The sequence below is a fragment of the Lontra canadensis genome, unplaced genomic scaffold (genome assembly GCF_010015895.1).
Source record: "Lontra canadensis isolate GAN:19392208 unplaced genomic scaffold, GSC_riverotter_1.0 scaffold47, whole genome shotgun sequence".
In the NCBI taxonomy this organism is placed as follows: domain Eukaryota; kingdom Metazoa; phylum Chordata; class Mammalia; order Carnivora; family Mustelidae; genus Lontra; species Lontra canadensis.
The window spans coordinates 14,265,896-14,276,648 of NW_022631041.1; the positions used below are offsets into that span (position 1 = coordinate 14,265,896).

Below are 10,753 nucleotides of genomic sequence, written 5' to 3' on the forward strand. Positions count from 1 at the left end.
GTTTTTCCATAGTCCCTTTCGTTGTACTATGTTTTGTTCCTTCTCTTACGGAACATTTCCCCATACACCACCCACACCTATCACTATAAGGAAGAAAAGCCCAGCCTTTGAACCCTGGTTCTACCTACTTACAAATGGGTGAGGCTATCTACCTGTTTAATAAAATGATTAAATAAAATGACACACAAACTCCCATCCTTCTCAAAATATTTCTACCACTAACCTGCTAAAAAATCTAAAACTCCCAATCTCTAGATTCTGGTATTGAGAAGTTTTACCAGTATGATTCTGTTACAGTACACTGATACTTGAAAGAGCCAATATAATCTATATAATATTCACCAGGAAATAGTTAAATATGAAAATCTCTACTCTCCCCTGAGCATCTGTTAGATCTGTAGAAGCAGATAATAAGTCTTAGGGTCCATCTTCTTGCTACAAGTTAGAGGATTATATGCTTACACACCAATCAGGAAGTGACTATTTCAACCAGGAGGGATTTAAACAATCTTCTCATTGATATGGCAGCCAACAGTAAGAGAAGGAAGAATGAGGACAAAGAGAACTTGGGCTACAGTGAAAATTGAAGGGCCACAAAAGCCAAAATTTTCTTAAAAGAGAATTTTAAGATAAAAATTTATTATTAATATTATCAGAAAGATAAAAAAATTATTATATCCACAAAAAAAAGAAAGAAAGAAAAGAAAACACTTTGAAAAGAAATGACCCAAAATAAGAAAAGCACTTGGAAATTAAAATTTTAGAATCAGAAAAAATTCAATTAACAATCTAGAAGACACAGTAAAAGAAATCTCAAAAAAAAATTAAAATGAGACAAAAGATTGGAAAGTATTTGAGAAAAGAGACTTAGAGGATTATTCTATCAGATCTAACATCTGAATAATAGGAGTTACATAAAGATGGAACAGAAAAAAGTGGAGGGGAGAAATTCATCAAAAAAGAATTGTTTAAAGAAATGTACAAGGTGAGATAGTCCCAGATGGTGGAGGAGTATGAGACCTTAGTTTCGTCTGGCCCCAGGAATTCAGCTAGATAGCTATCAAATCGTTCTGAACACCAGGAAACTTAACTGAAGATCTAAGAAAAGAATAGCTTCAACTCTACAAACAGAAAGCGGCCAACTTTCTGCAAGGTAGGAGGTCAGACAAGTGACTCAGAGGCAACAGATGGGAAGATAAACTGTGGGTGGAGGGGGGAAGGGAGCCTCCATAAACCGGCACCACAAAGTGATAAGCAGCAGAGCACAAAATCAAAACTTTTAGAATTCTGCTCCAGTGAGGGATATCCCTGCCTGAAAGGCGCTCAGGTGATGAAGTGAGGCAGATTCGTAGGTGGGATCCCCAGGGTCCTCAGGATCCCCAGGGTCACAGGAAGACCAGGGGTAACTGAGTGTGGCAGAGTTCCCAGGCATTGGAGAGGAGAAGCTGGCTCTAATCAGCCAGCCCAGGAGTGGGCTTTCAGCTTGGGGTTGCCAGAAACCTCCAACAACCATAAGGTCAGTCAACTGCTCTATGAGCAGGGGCCCAGCAAGGGGCAGAACTGGGACAAGACTCTCCCTCTCTCCCCCAGGAGGAGTGGAGCAGGTGGAGTTTGCAGGGCTTAGAGACTCCAAGTGGGTTTGTGTGCCTGAGATAGATACCCTTGGTCACAGGCTGGGTGAGCACACATTGCAGGAAGAGACCAGGGAGATAGGAGTGATTGACTGCTTTTTCCTGAAGGCCCAATGAAGCCTGGGGCCCTGAGCTTTCTGCTCTGGAGCTGGAGATTGGGAGGTCACAATTTCCATTCTCATCCTCTAAAGTGGCACAGAAAGCCTTCAGGGAACAAAAGCCACAGAGAACAATCTGGAGCAGCATACACAGCCTGGCCCCCTGGCATGGGCAGTGCAATTCCCCTCAGGAAAAAGATGCAGGAGAATCAGTACAACAAGCCCTTCCCCCAGAAGATTAACAAGAACATCTGGCTAAGACCAAGATTACTGATCTTAGAGTACCACAAAACATCAGTGCTAGGAAAAAATAGTATATAGAATTCATGATTTTTTTTCCCCATGATTCCTTAGTCTTTTTAATTTTAATTTTTTCTTTCTTTTTTTAACAAATTTATTATTTTGTCAATTCTTTTTTAACTCTGAATTTTCATTTTTACAGCTACACTCTATCCATTCATTATATTTAATTTTATTTTTGTATATTTATATAAACTTTTCTATCTTTCAACTTTGGGGACACAGTTTCTTCTAACAGACCAAAATACACCCAGAATCTAGTGTATGGATCTGTTCTTCACCTGTCTGATCACCTTTTTTTTTTCTTGTCAAAATCTTTTTTTTTCTTCTTTATACTTACATTCTATCCTTTCAATGTATTCAATCTTATTTTTGTGTGTATATATATATGTGTGTGTGTGTGTGTGTGTGTATATATATATATATGTTTATTTTCTTTACAATTTTGGGATGTGTTTTCTTCTAACAAACTGAACAAAGTACACTCATAATATAGTGTATTGCTCTGTTCTCTTCACCTGTCTGTTTATATTCCTTCTCTTTTTGTGTGTCTTGAAATGAAAAAATATTTCATTTTTACAGTTATATGCTATCCATTCATTATATTTAACTTTATTTATATATGTATATATAAGTTTTTCTTTCTTTGCAATTTTGGGATCTATTTTTCTAACAAACAAACCAAAATACACAGAGGATCTACTGTATTGTTCTGTTCACTTCTCGGACTATTTTTTTTTTTTTTTGGTTCTCTTCTGATTTTCTTAGTGTGTATTTTTCTGGGGTTGTTGCTGCCATTTTAGTATTTTGCTCTCTCATTCATCTGTTATTCTCTGGATAAAATGACAAGATGGAAAAAGGTACCTCAAAAAAGAGAACAAGAGACAGTATTTATTGCCAGGGACGCAATCAGTATAGCTATAAGTAAGATCTCAGAACTAGACTTCAGAATAACAATTACAAACATACGACTTGCGCTTGAAAAAAAGTATAGAAGACACTAGAGAATCCCTTTCTGGAGACAAAAAAGAACCAAAATCTAATCAAATCAAAATCAAAAAGGCTATTAAAGAGAAGTAATTAAAAATGGAGGCTCTAACTGCTAGGATAAAAGAGACAGAAGAGAGAATTAGTGATAGAGAAGATAATATGATGGAGAATAAAGAAGCTGAAAAAAAGAGAGAAATAACTATAGAATTCAAGAGATAAGTGATACCATAAAACAAAACAATATAAGAATAATTGGGACCCCAGAAGAAGGAGGGGTCAGAAAGTATACTGGAGCAATGTAGAGCAAAGAACTTCCCCTAATCTGGGGAAAGAAGAAGGGACTCAATTCCAGCAGACACAGAGAACCCTCCTCAAAATCAATACAAATAGGTCAACACTTTGACATATAATAATGAAACTTGCAAATCTCAGAGATAAAGAGAAAATCCTGAAAGCAGCTCAGGACAAGAGGTCTGTAACCTACAAAAGTAGAAACATTAGACTGGCAGCAGCCCTATCCACAGAAACCCAGGCAAGCCAGAAAGGACTGGCATGATATATTCAGGGAGCTAAATGAGAAAAATAGGTAGCCAAAGAATACTTTATCCAGCAAGGATGTCATTCAAAATAGGAGAGATGAAAAGCTTCCAGGAAAACAGGAACTAAAAGAATTTGTGATCACTAAATAGCTCTTCAGGAAATATTAAAAGGGATCCTTTAAGTGAAGAGGCAGCCCCAAAGTAATATAGACCAGAAAGGAACAAAGACAATATACAGAAACAGTGACTTTACAGGTAATACAATGGTACTCAATTCTTATCTTTCAATATTAACTCTGACTGAAAATGGGCTTAATGCTCCAATCAAAAGACACAGGGTATTATACTGGAAAAAGGCAAGACCCATTGGTATGTTGTCTGCAAGAGACTCATTTTGGACCCAAAGACACCTCTAGATTGAAAGTGAGGAGGTGAAAAACCATTTATCATGCTAATGGATATCAAGCAAAACCTGGGGTGATAATCCTTATATCAGACAAATTAAATTTTTAAACCAAAAATGGTAATAAAAGATGAGGAAGGATACTATATCATAATTAAAGGGTCTATCCACTAAGAAGATCTAACAATTGTAAATAATTACACCCCTAACATGGGAGCAGTCAATTATATAAACCAATTAATAACAAAATTAACCAAAAACACTGATAACAATAAAATAACAGTAGAGGACGTTAACACTCCACTTACTGCAATGAAGAGATTATCTAAGCAGAAGACCAACAAGGAAACAAAGGCTTTGAATGACACACTGGACCAGATAGACTTCACTGATAAATTCAGAGTATTCCATCCTAAAGTAACAGAATTCACATTCTTCTTGAGAACACATGGAACATTCTCCAGAACAGATCACATACTGGGTCACAGATCAGGTCTCAACTGATACCAAAACACTGGTATCAAGGAATGATGCTTTGAAACTTGAACTCAATCACAAAAGGAAAGTTGGAAAGAACTCAAATACATGGAAGCTAAAGAGCATCCTACTAAAGAATGAATGGGCCAACCAGGAAATTAAAGAAGAATTTAAAAAATTCATGAAAATGAAAACAAAACTTCAAAATCTTTGGGATGCAGCAAAGGTGATCCTAAGAGGAAAGTATATAGCAATACAAGCCTTTCTTAAGAAACAAGAAAGGTCTCAAACACACAACCTAACCTTACACCTAAAGGAGCTGGAGAAAGAACAGCAAAGAAAGCCAAAACCCAGCAGGAGAAGAGAAATCATAAAGATAAGAGCAGAAATCAATGAAATAGAAACCAAAAGAACAGTAGGACAAATCAACGAAACTAGGAGCTGGTTCTTTGAAAGAATTAATAAGATTGATAAACCCCTGGCCAGACTTAACCAAAAGAAAAAGGACCCAAATAAATAAAATCATGAATGAAAGAGGAAAGATCACAACCAACACCAAAGAAATACAAACAACTCTAAGAACATATTATGAGCAGCTATATGCCAACAAATTAGGCAATCTGGAAAAAATGGATGCATTCCTAGAGATGTATAAACTACCAGAACTAAGAAGAAAGAAATATAAAAGCTAAAAGACTCATAAACAGCAAGGAAACTGAAGCAGTAATCAAAAATCTCCCAACAAACTCAAGTCCAGAGCCAGATGGTTTTCCAGGGGAATTCTACCAAACAATTAAAGAACAATTAATACCTATTTTTCTGAAGCTTTTTCAAAAAATAGAAATGGAAGAAAAACTTCCCAACTCTTTTTATGAGGCCAGCATTACCTTGATCCCAAAACCAGACAAAGAACCCGCCAAAAAGGAAAATTATGGATCAATATCGCTGATGAATATGGATGCAAAAATTCTCACCAAGATACTAAACCACAAGATCCAACAGTACATTAAAAGGATTATTCACCACAACCAAGTGGGATTTATTCCTGGATTGCAAGGGTGGTTCAATAACCCTCAAGTCAATCAATAGGATACACTCATTAATAAAAAAAAATAAAAAGACAACCATATGATTCTCTCAGATGCAGAAAAAACATTTGACAAAGCACAGCATGCTTTCTGATTAAAACTGTTCACAGTGTAAGGATAGAGGGAACATACCTCAATATCATAAAAGTCATATATGAAAAGCCCACAGCTAATATCATTCTCAACGGAGAAAAGTTCTCAGTTTTTCAGTCAGGAACACACCAGGGATGTCCACTATAACCACTATTGTTCAACATAGTACTAGAAGTCCTAGACTCTGCAATCACACAACAAAAACTAATAAAAGGTATTCAAATTGGCAAAGAAAAAGCCAAACTCTCACTCTTTGCAGATGACATGATATTTTTTGTGGAAAACCCAAGAGATTCCACCCCAAAATTGCTAGAACTCATATAGGAATTCAGCAACATGGCAGGATTAAAATCAATGCACAGAAATCAGTTGCATTTCTATACACTAACAACGAGACAGAAGAAAGAGAAATTAAGAGTCGATCCCATTTACAATTGCACACAAAACTATAAGATACGGAAGAATAAACCTAACCACTGCAGCAAAGGATCTGTATTCAGAAAATTATAAAACACTCATGAAAGAAATTGAGGAAAACACAAAGAAATGCAAAAGCATTCCATCCTCATGGATTAGAAGAGCAAATACTGCTAAAATGTCTATGCTACCTAGAGCAATCAACACATTCAATTCAATCCCTATCAAAATACCATCAACTTCTCTCACAGAGCTGGAACAAATAATCCTAAAATTTGTATGGAGCCAGAAAAGACTGCAAATAGCCAAAGGAATGTTGAAAAAGAAAACCAAAGCTGGTGGCATCAGTATCCCAGACTTCAAGCTCTATTACAAAGCTGTAATCATCAAGATAGTAGTATGGTACTGGCACAAAAACAGACATATAGAATGATGGGACAAAACAGAGAACAAAGAAATGGACTCTCAATGCTATGGTCAACTAATCAACAAAGCAGCAAAGAATATCCAATGGAAAAAAGTCTCTTCAATAAGTGATGCTGGGAAAATAGGACAGCCATATGCAGAAGAACGAAACTGGACCACTTCCTCACACCATACACAAAAATAGACTCCAAATGGCTGAAACACATAAATGTGAGACAGGAATACATCAAAATCCTAGAGAAGAACACAAGCAGCAACCTCTGTGACCTCGGCCACAGTAACTTCTTGTCTCCAAACGCAAGGGAAACAAATGCAAAAATGAACTCTTGGGACTTCATCAAGATTTTTATCTTTTATTTTTATTTTTAGCTTTCAGCTTTTACACAGCAAAGGAAACAGTCAACAAACCCAAAAGACAGCTGACAGAATAGGAGAAGATATCTGCAAGTGACATGTCAGATAAAAGGCTAGTATGCAAAATCTATAAAAAAATTATCAAACTCAACACCCAAACAAATAATCCAATCAAGAAATGGGCAGAAGACATGAACAGACATTTCTCTAAAGAAGACATACAAATGGACAACAGACACACGAAAAAATGCTCCACATTACTTGGCATTAGGGAAATACAAATCAAAACCATAATGAGAAATCATATCACACCCGTCAGAATAGCTAAAATTAACAAGTCAGCAAACAACAGATTTGGCGAGGACCCAGAAAAGGGGGAACCCTCTTAGACTGTTGGTGGGAATGCAAGCTGATACAGCCACTCTGGAAAACAGCATGGAGGTTCCTCAAAAGTTTGAAAATAGGGGCACCTGGGTGGCTCAGTGGGTTAAGCCTCTGCCTTCAGCTCAGGTCATGATCCCGGGGTCCTTGGATCGAGCCCCGCATCGGGCTCTCTGCTCAGCAGGGAGCCTGTTTCCCTTCCTCTCTCTCTGCCTGCTTGTGATCTCTGTCAAATAAATAAATAAAAATCTTAAAAAAAAAAAAGGTTGAAAATAGAGCTACCCTTTGACCCAGCAATTTCATTACTAGGTATTTACCCCAAAGATACATATGTAGTGATCCAAGGGGGCACCTGCACCCCAATGTCATAGCAGCAATGTCCACAAATAGCCAAACTATGAAAAGAGCTGAGATGTCCAGCAACAGATGAATGGATAAAGATGGTGTGGTTTACACACATAATGGAATATTAGCCATCAGAAAGGATGAATAGTTACCACTTACATCCATCAAAGTATCAATCAAGTGTGAGGAGAAAGCAAATGAAATTTTGGATAGGTAATAAATTTTAAAATTTAGGAAGCTGGCTAACTGAACATAATAAAAATTTTAAAATAAAATTTAGGAAGCCATGAGAGATGTACCTCAGAAAAAGATGAAATAAAAGAAGAAGAAAAAAAAAAGAAAGATGAAGACACAGAATCTAGCAAACAGTAAAGTCAACATAGGATAGAGCTGCAAAATGAGATCCTAGGATGATAGTAATTCATTAGGCCAAAGAAACAACTGATCCAGATAGAAAAAGTAAAATGGAAGGATCTCAGAGGGAAGTCTAAAAGTTCATGATATTGATAAATTGTTTGAAATGCTGAATGCTTGGAAATAAATACTGATAAGCATTAGATAGAGTCCTTGAAAACTGATAGTAGGTATGCTGAAAACTAATGCAAGAGGAAAAAAAAGAAATTGTTATCAATGAAGAAAAATATTTATGAGAAAGAAATAGTTATAGACTACTACTTGGCTTTGTAGTAAATAACATTTTCACCTTAATAAAAGTAAAAAGTGAATACTGATTGGCCCCCCAACTTATTATTACATCAGAATGATAGTTGGTCAGGAAAGTAAAGTGTGGGTAAAGAATGTAAGATACCAATTCAGAAAGACCTACCTTGATGGGAAATAAGCAGAATAATACGGAGGAAAATACTAGAAGAAACCACCAAAAGGAATAAAAATTGTTGCCTCTGGGAAAGTTGACAGAGTATTTGGAAGGGAAAGTCAGAAGTCAGCAATTTCTCATTATTATGTTATTTGACTTTTCACAAGCATGAATTATTTTTTTTAAGTTTCTTTTTTTAAAGATTTTATTTATTTATTAGAGAGAGATCACAAGTAGGCAGAGAGAGAGAGAGAGAGAGAGAAGCAGGCTTCCCGCTGAGCAGAAAGCCCGATGTGGGACTTGATCCCAGGACCCTGAGATCATGACCCGAGCCGAAGGCAGTGGCTTAATCCACTGAGCCACCCAGGTGCCCATCACAAGCATGAATTATTTTAAAAATTATGTGAGAATGGGGTCCCACCCCAGATATCCCCTGCTCACTGACCGAGTCTGAGGCTATGGTCAGCCAGGTTATCAAGTATAAGGCTAAAGTTGCCTGGGAGGCAGGAAAGCCTCTCTCTATAAAGGAGGTAGAGGTGGCACCCCCAAAGGCTCCTGAAGTTCGAATTAACATTATTGCCACTGCAGTTTGCCACACCGATGCTTATACCTTGAGTGGGACTGATCCTGAAGGGAGTTCTCCAGTGGTCCTGGGACATGAAGGTGCTGGAATTATGAAAACTGCTGGCAAAGGGGTTACTAAACTGAAGGTAGGTGATACTGTCATCTCACTTTACATCCCACAGTGTGGAGAATGAAAATTTTGTCTAAACCCTAAATAAACCTTTGCCAGAAAATAAGAGTTACTCAGGGGAAAGGATTAATGCCAGATGGTGCTAACAGATTTACTTGCAAAGGAGAGACAATTTATGTTACATAGGAAGCAGCAAGTTTCCTGAATATACAGTTGTGGCTGATAACTGTGTTGCTAAAATTGATCCTTTAGCACCTTTGAATAGTCTGCCTTCTGTGTTGTGGCATTTCAACCGGTTATGGTGCTGCTGTGAACACCGCTAAGGTGGAACCTGGCTCTACTTGTGCCATCTTCAGCCTAGGAAGAGTTGGCGGCTCTCATGGGCAGTAAGGTGGCTGGTGAGTCCTGAATCATTGGTGTGGACATCGATAAAGATAAATTTGCAAGGGCTAACGAGTTTGGAGCCTCTGAATGTATTAACTCCCAGGACTTCTGTACATCCAGGAAATGCTCACTGAAATGACTGAGGGGGGAGTGGACTATTCCTTTTAGTGTATTGGTAACATGAAAGACATGAGAGCACTGCAGGCCTGCAACAAAGGCTGTGGTGTCACTGTTGTCGCTGGAATAGCTCTAGAAATCACCACTCACCCAATTTAGCTGGTTAACAGGCCACACGTGGAAAGGCACTGCCTTTGGAGGATGGAAGAGTATGGGAAGTATTCTAAAGTTTGTGTCTGAATATATGTCCAAAAAGGTCAAAGTTGATGAATTTGTGACTCATAATCTGTCTTCTGACCAAATTAATGAAGCCTTTGAACTGATGAATGCAGGAAAGAGCATTTGAACTGTTGTAAAGCTTTAAATTCAACAAAGAAACCATGTTCATCCTTGTACCTAAGACTTGTGGTCCAACTGGAACAGCCAGACAAGCAGGGAGAAGATCTTTTAAGTTCACAGCCTCTTAGATCTTCTCTACTACTACTTCTAGAGTAACCTACTCTAGGCAATAATATTTTTTGTAGAATTCATAAATCTTTAATCAAGGACAAGGTTAATACAGTCATAAATCTTTTTTTTTTTAAACTCTCCTTCACATGAATAATTGCCAGCTCATTAAGGAATATTCTAGGGGCACCTGGGTGGCTCAGTCATTTGGTGCCTACCTTCAGTTCAGGTCATGATCCCAGGTTTCTAGGACTGAGCCCCGCATCAGGCTCCTTGCTCAGCATATATATGTGTGTATATATATATATATATATATATATATATATATATATATATTCTTACATAGTAAAAGTAATTTCTGTGTAAAAAAAATGTGTGAGAATGAATGAGACAGTCAAATTATATGTTCAAAAAATATTTGTGCCATTTGCTCTTTGCTTGGAAATGAAAAATTTTAATTTAGTGAAAACGGAGGATGAATACATTTTATAAAAACAGTATAATTTGTGAATTTCATTTATTCAGTTATGCCATTCATTCTGCATTGACTGACATCTATCAAAGAAATCTTTGCATTATAGAGGATATAGTAACACTTCAGATTCAAGGGACAGTTTTTCTTAAAATTACTGATTTACTTATATTTAAATTTAAATTTAATATTTTCATTGTTGTTTTATCCAAACTTATGAAAATGTTTACATCTGGATAATGATAGGCCTTTTAATACTTTGAGCTAAATTCCTGAACTA

At 37.0% G+C, this 10,753-nt stretch overlaps 1 pseudogene; it reads left to right on the forward strand.

Moving 5' to 3' along the window:
- Positions 1–8,808: 8,808 nt before the first annotated feature.
- LOC116876811 lies at positions 8,809–9,918 on the forward strand (annotated as a pseudogene).
- Positions 9,919–10,753: the final 835 nt, after the last annotated feature.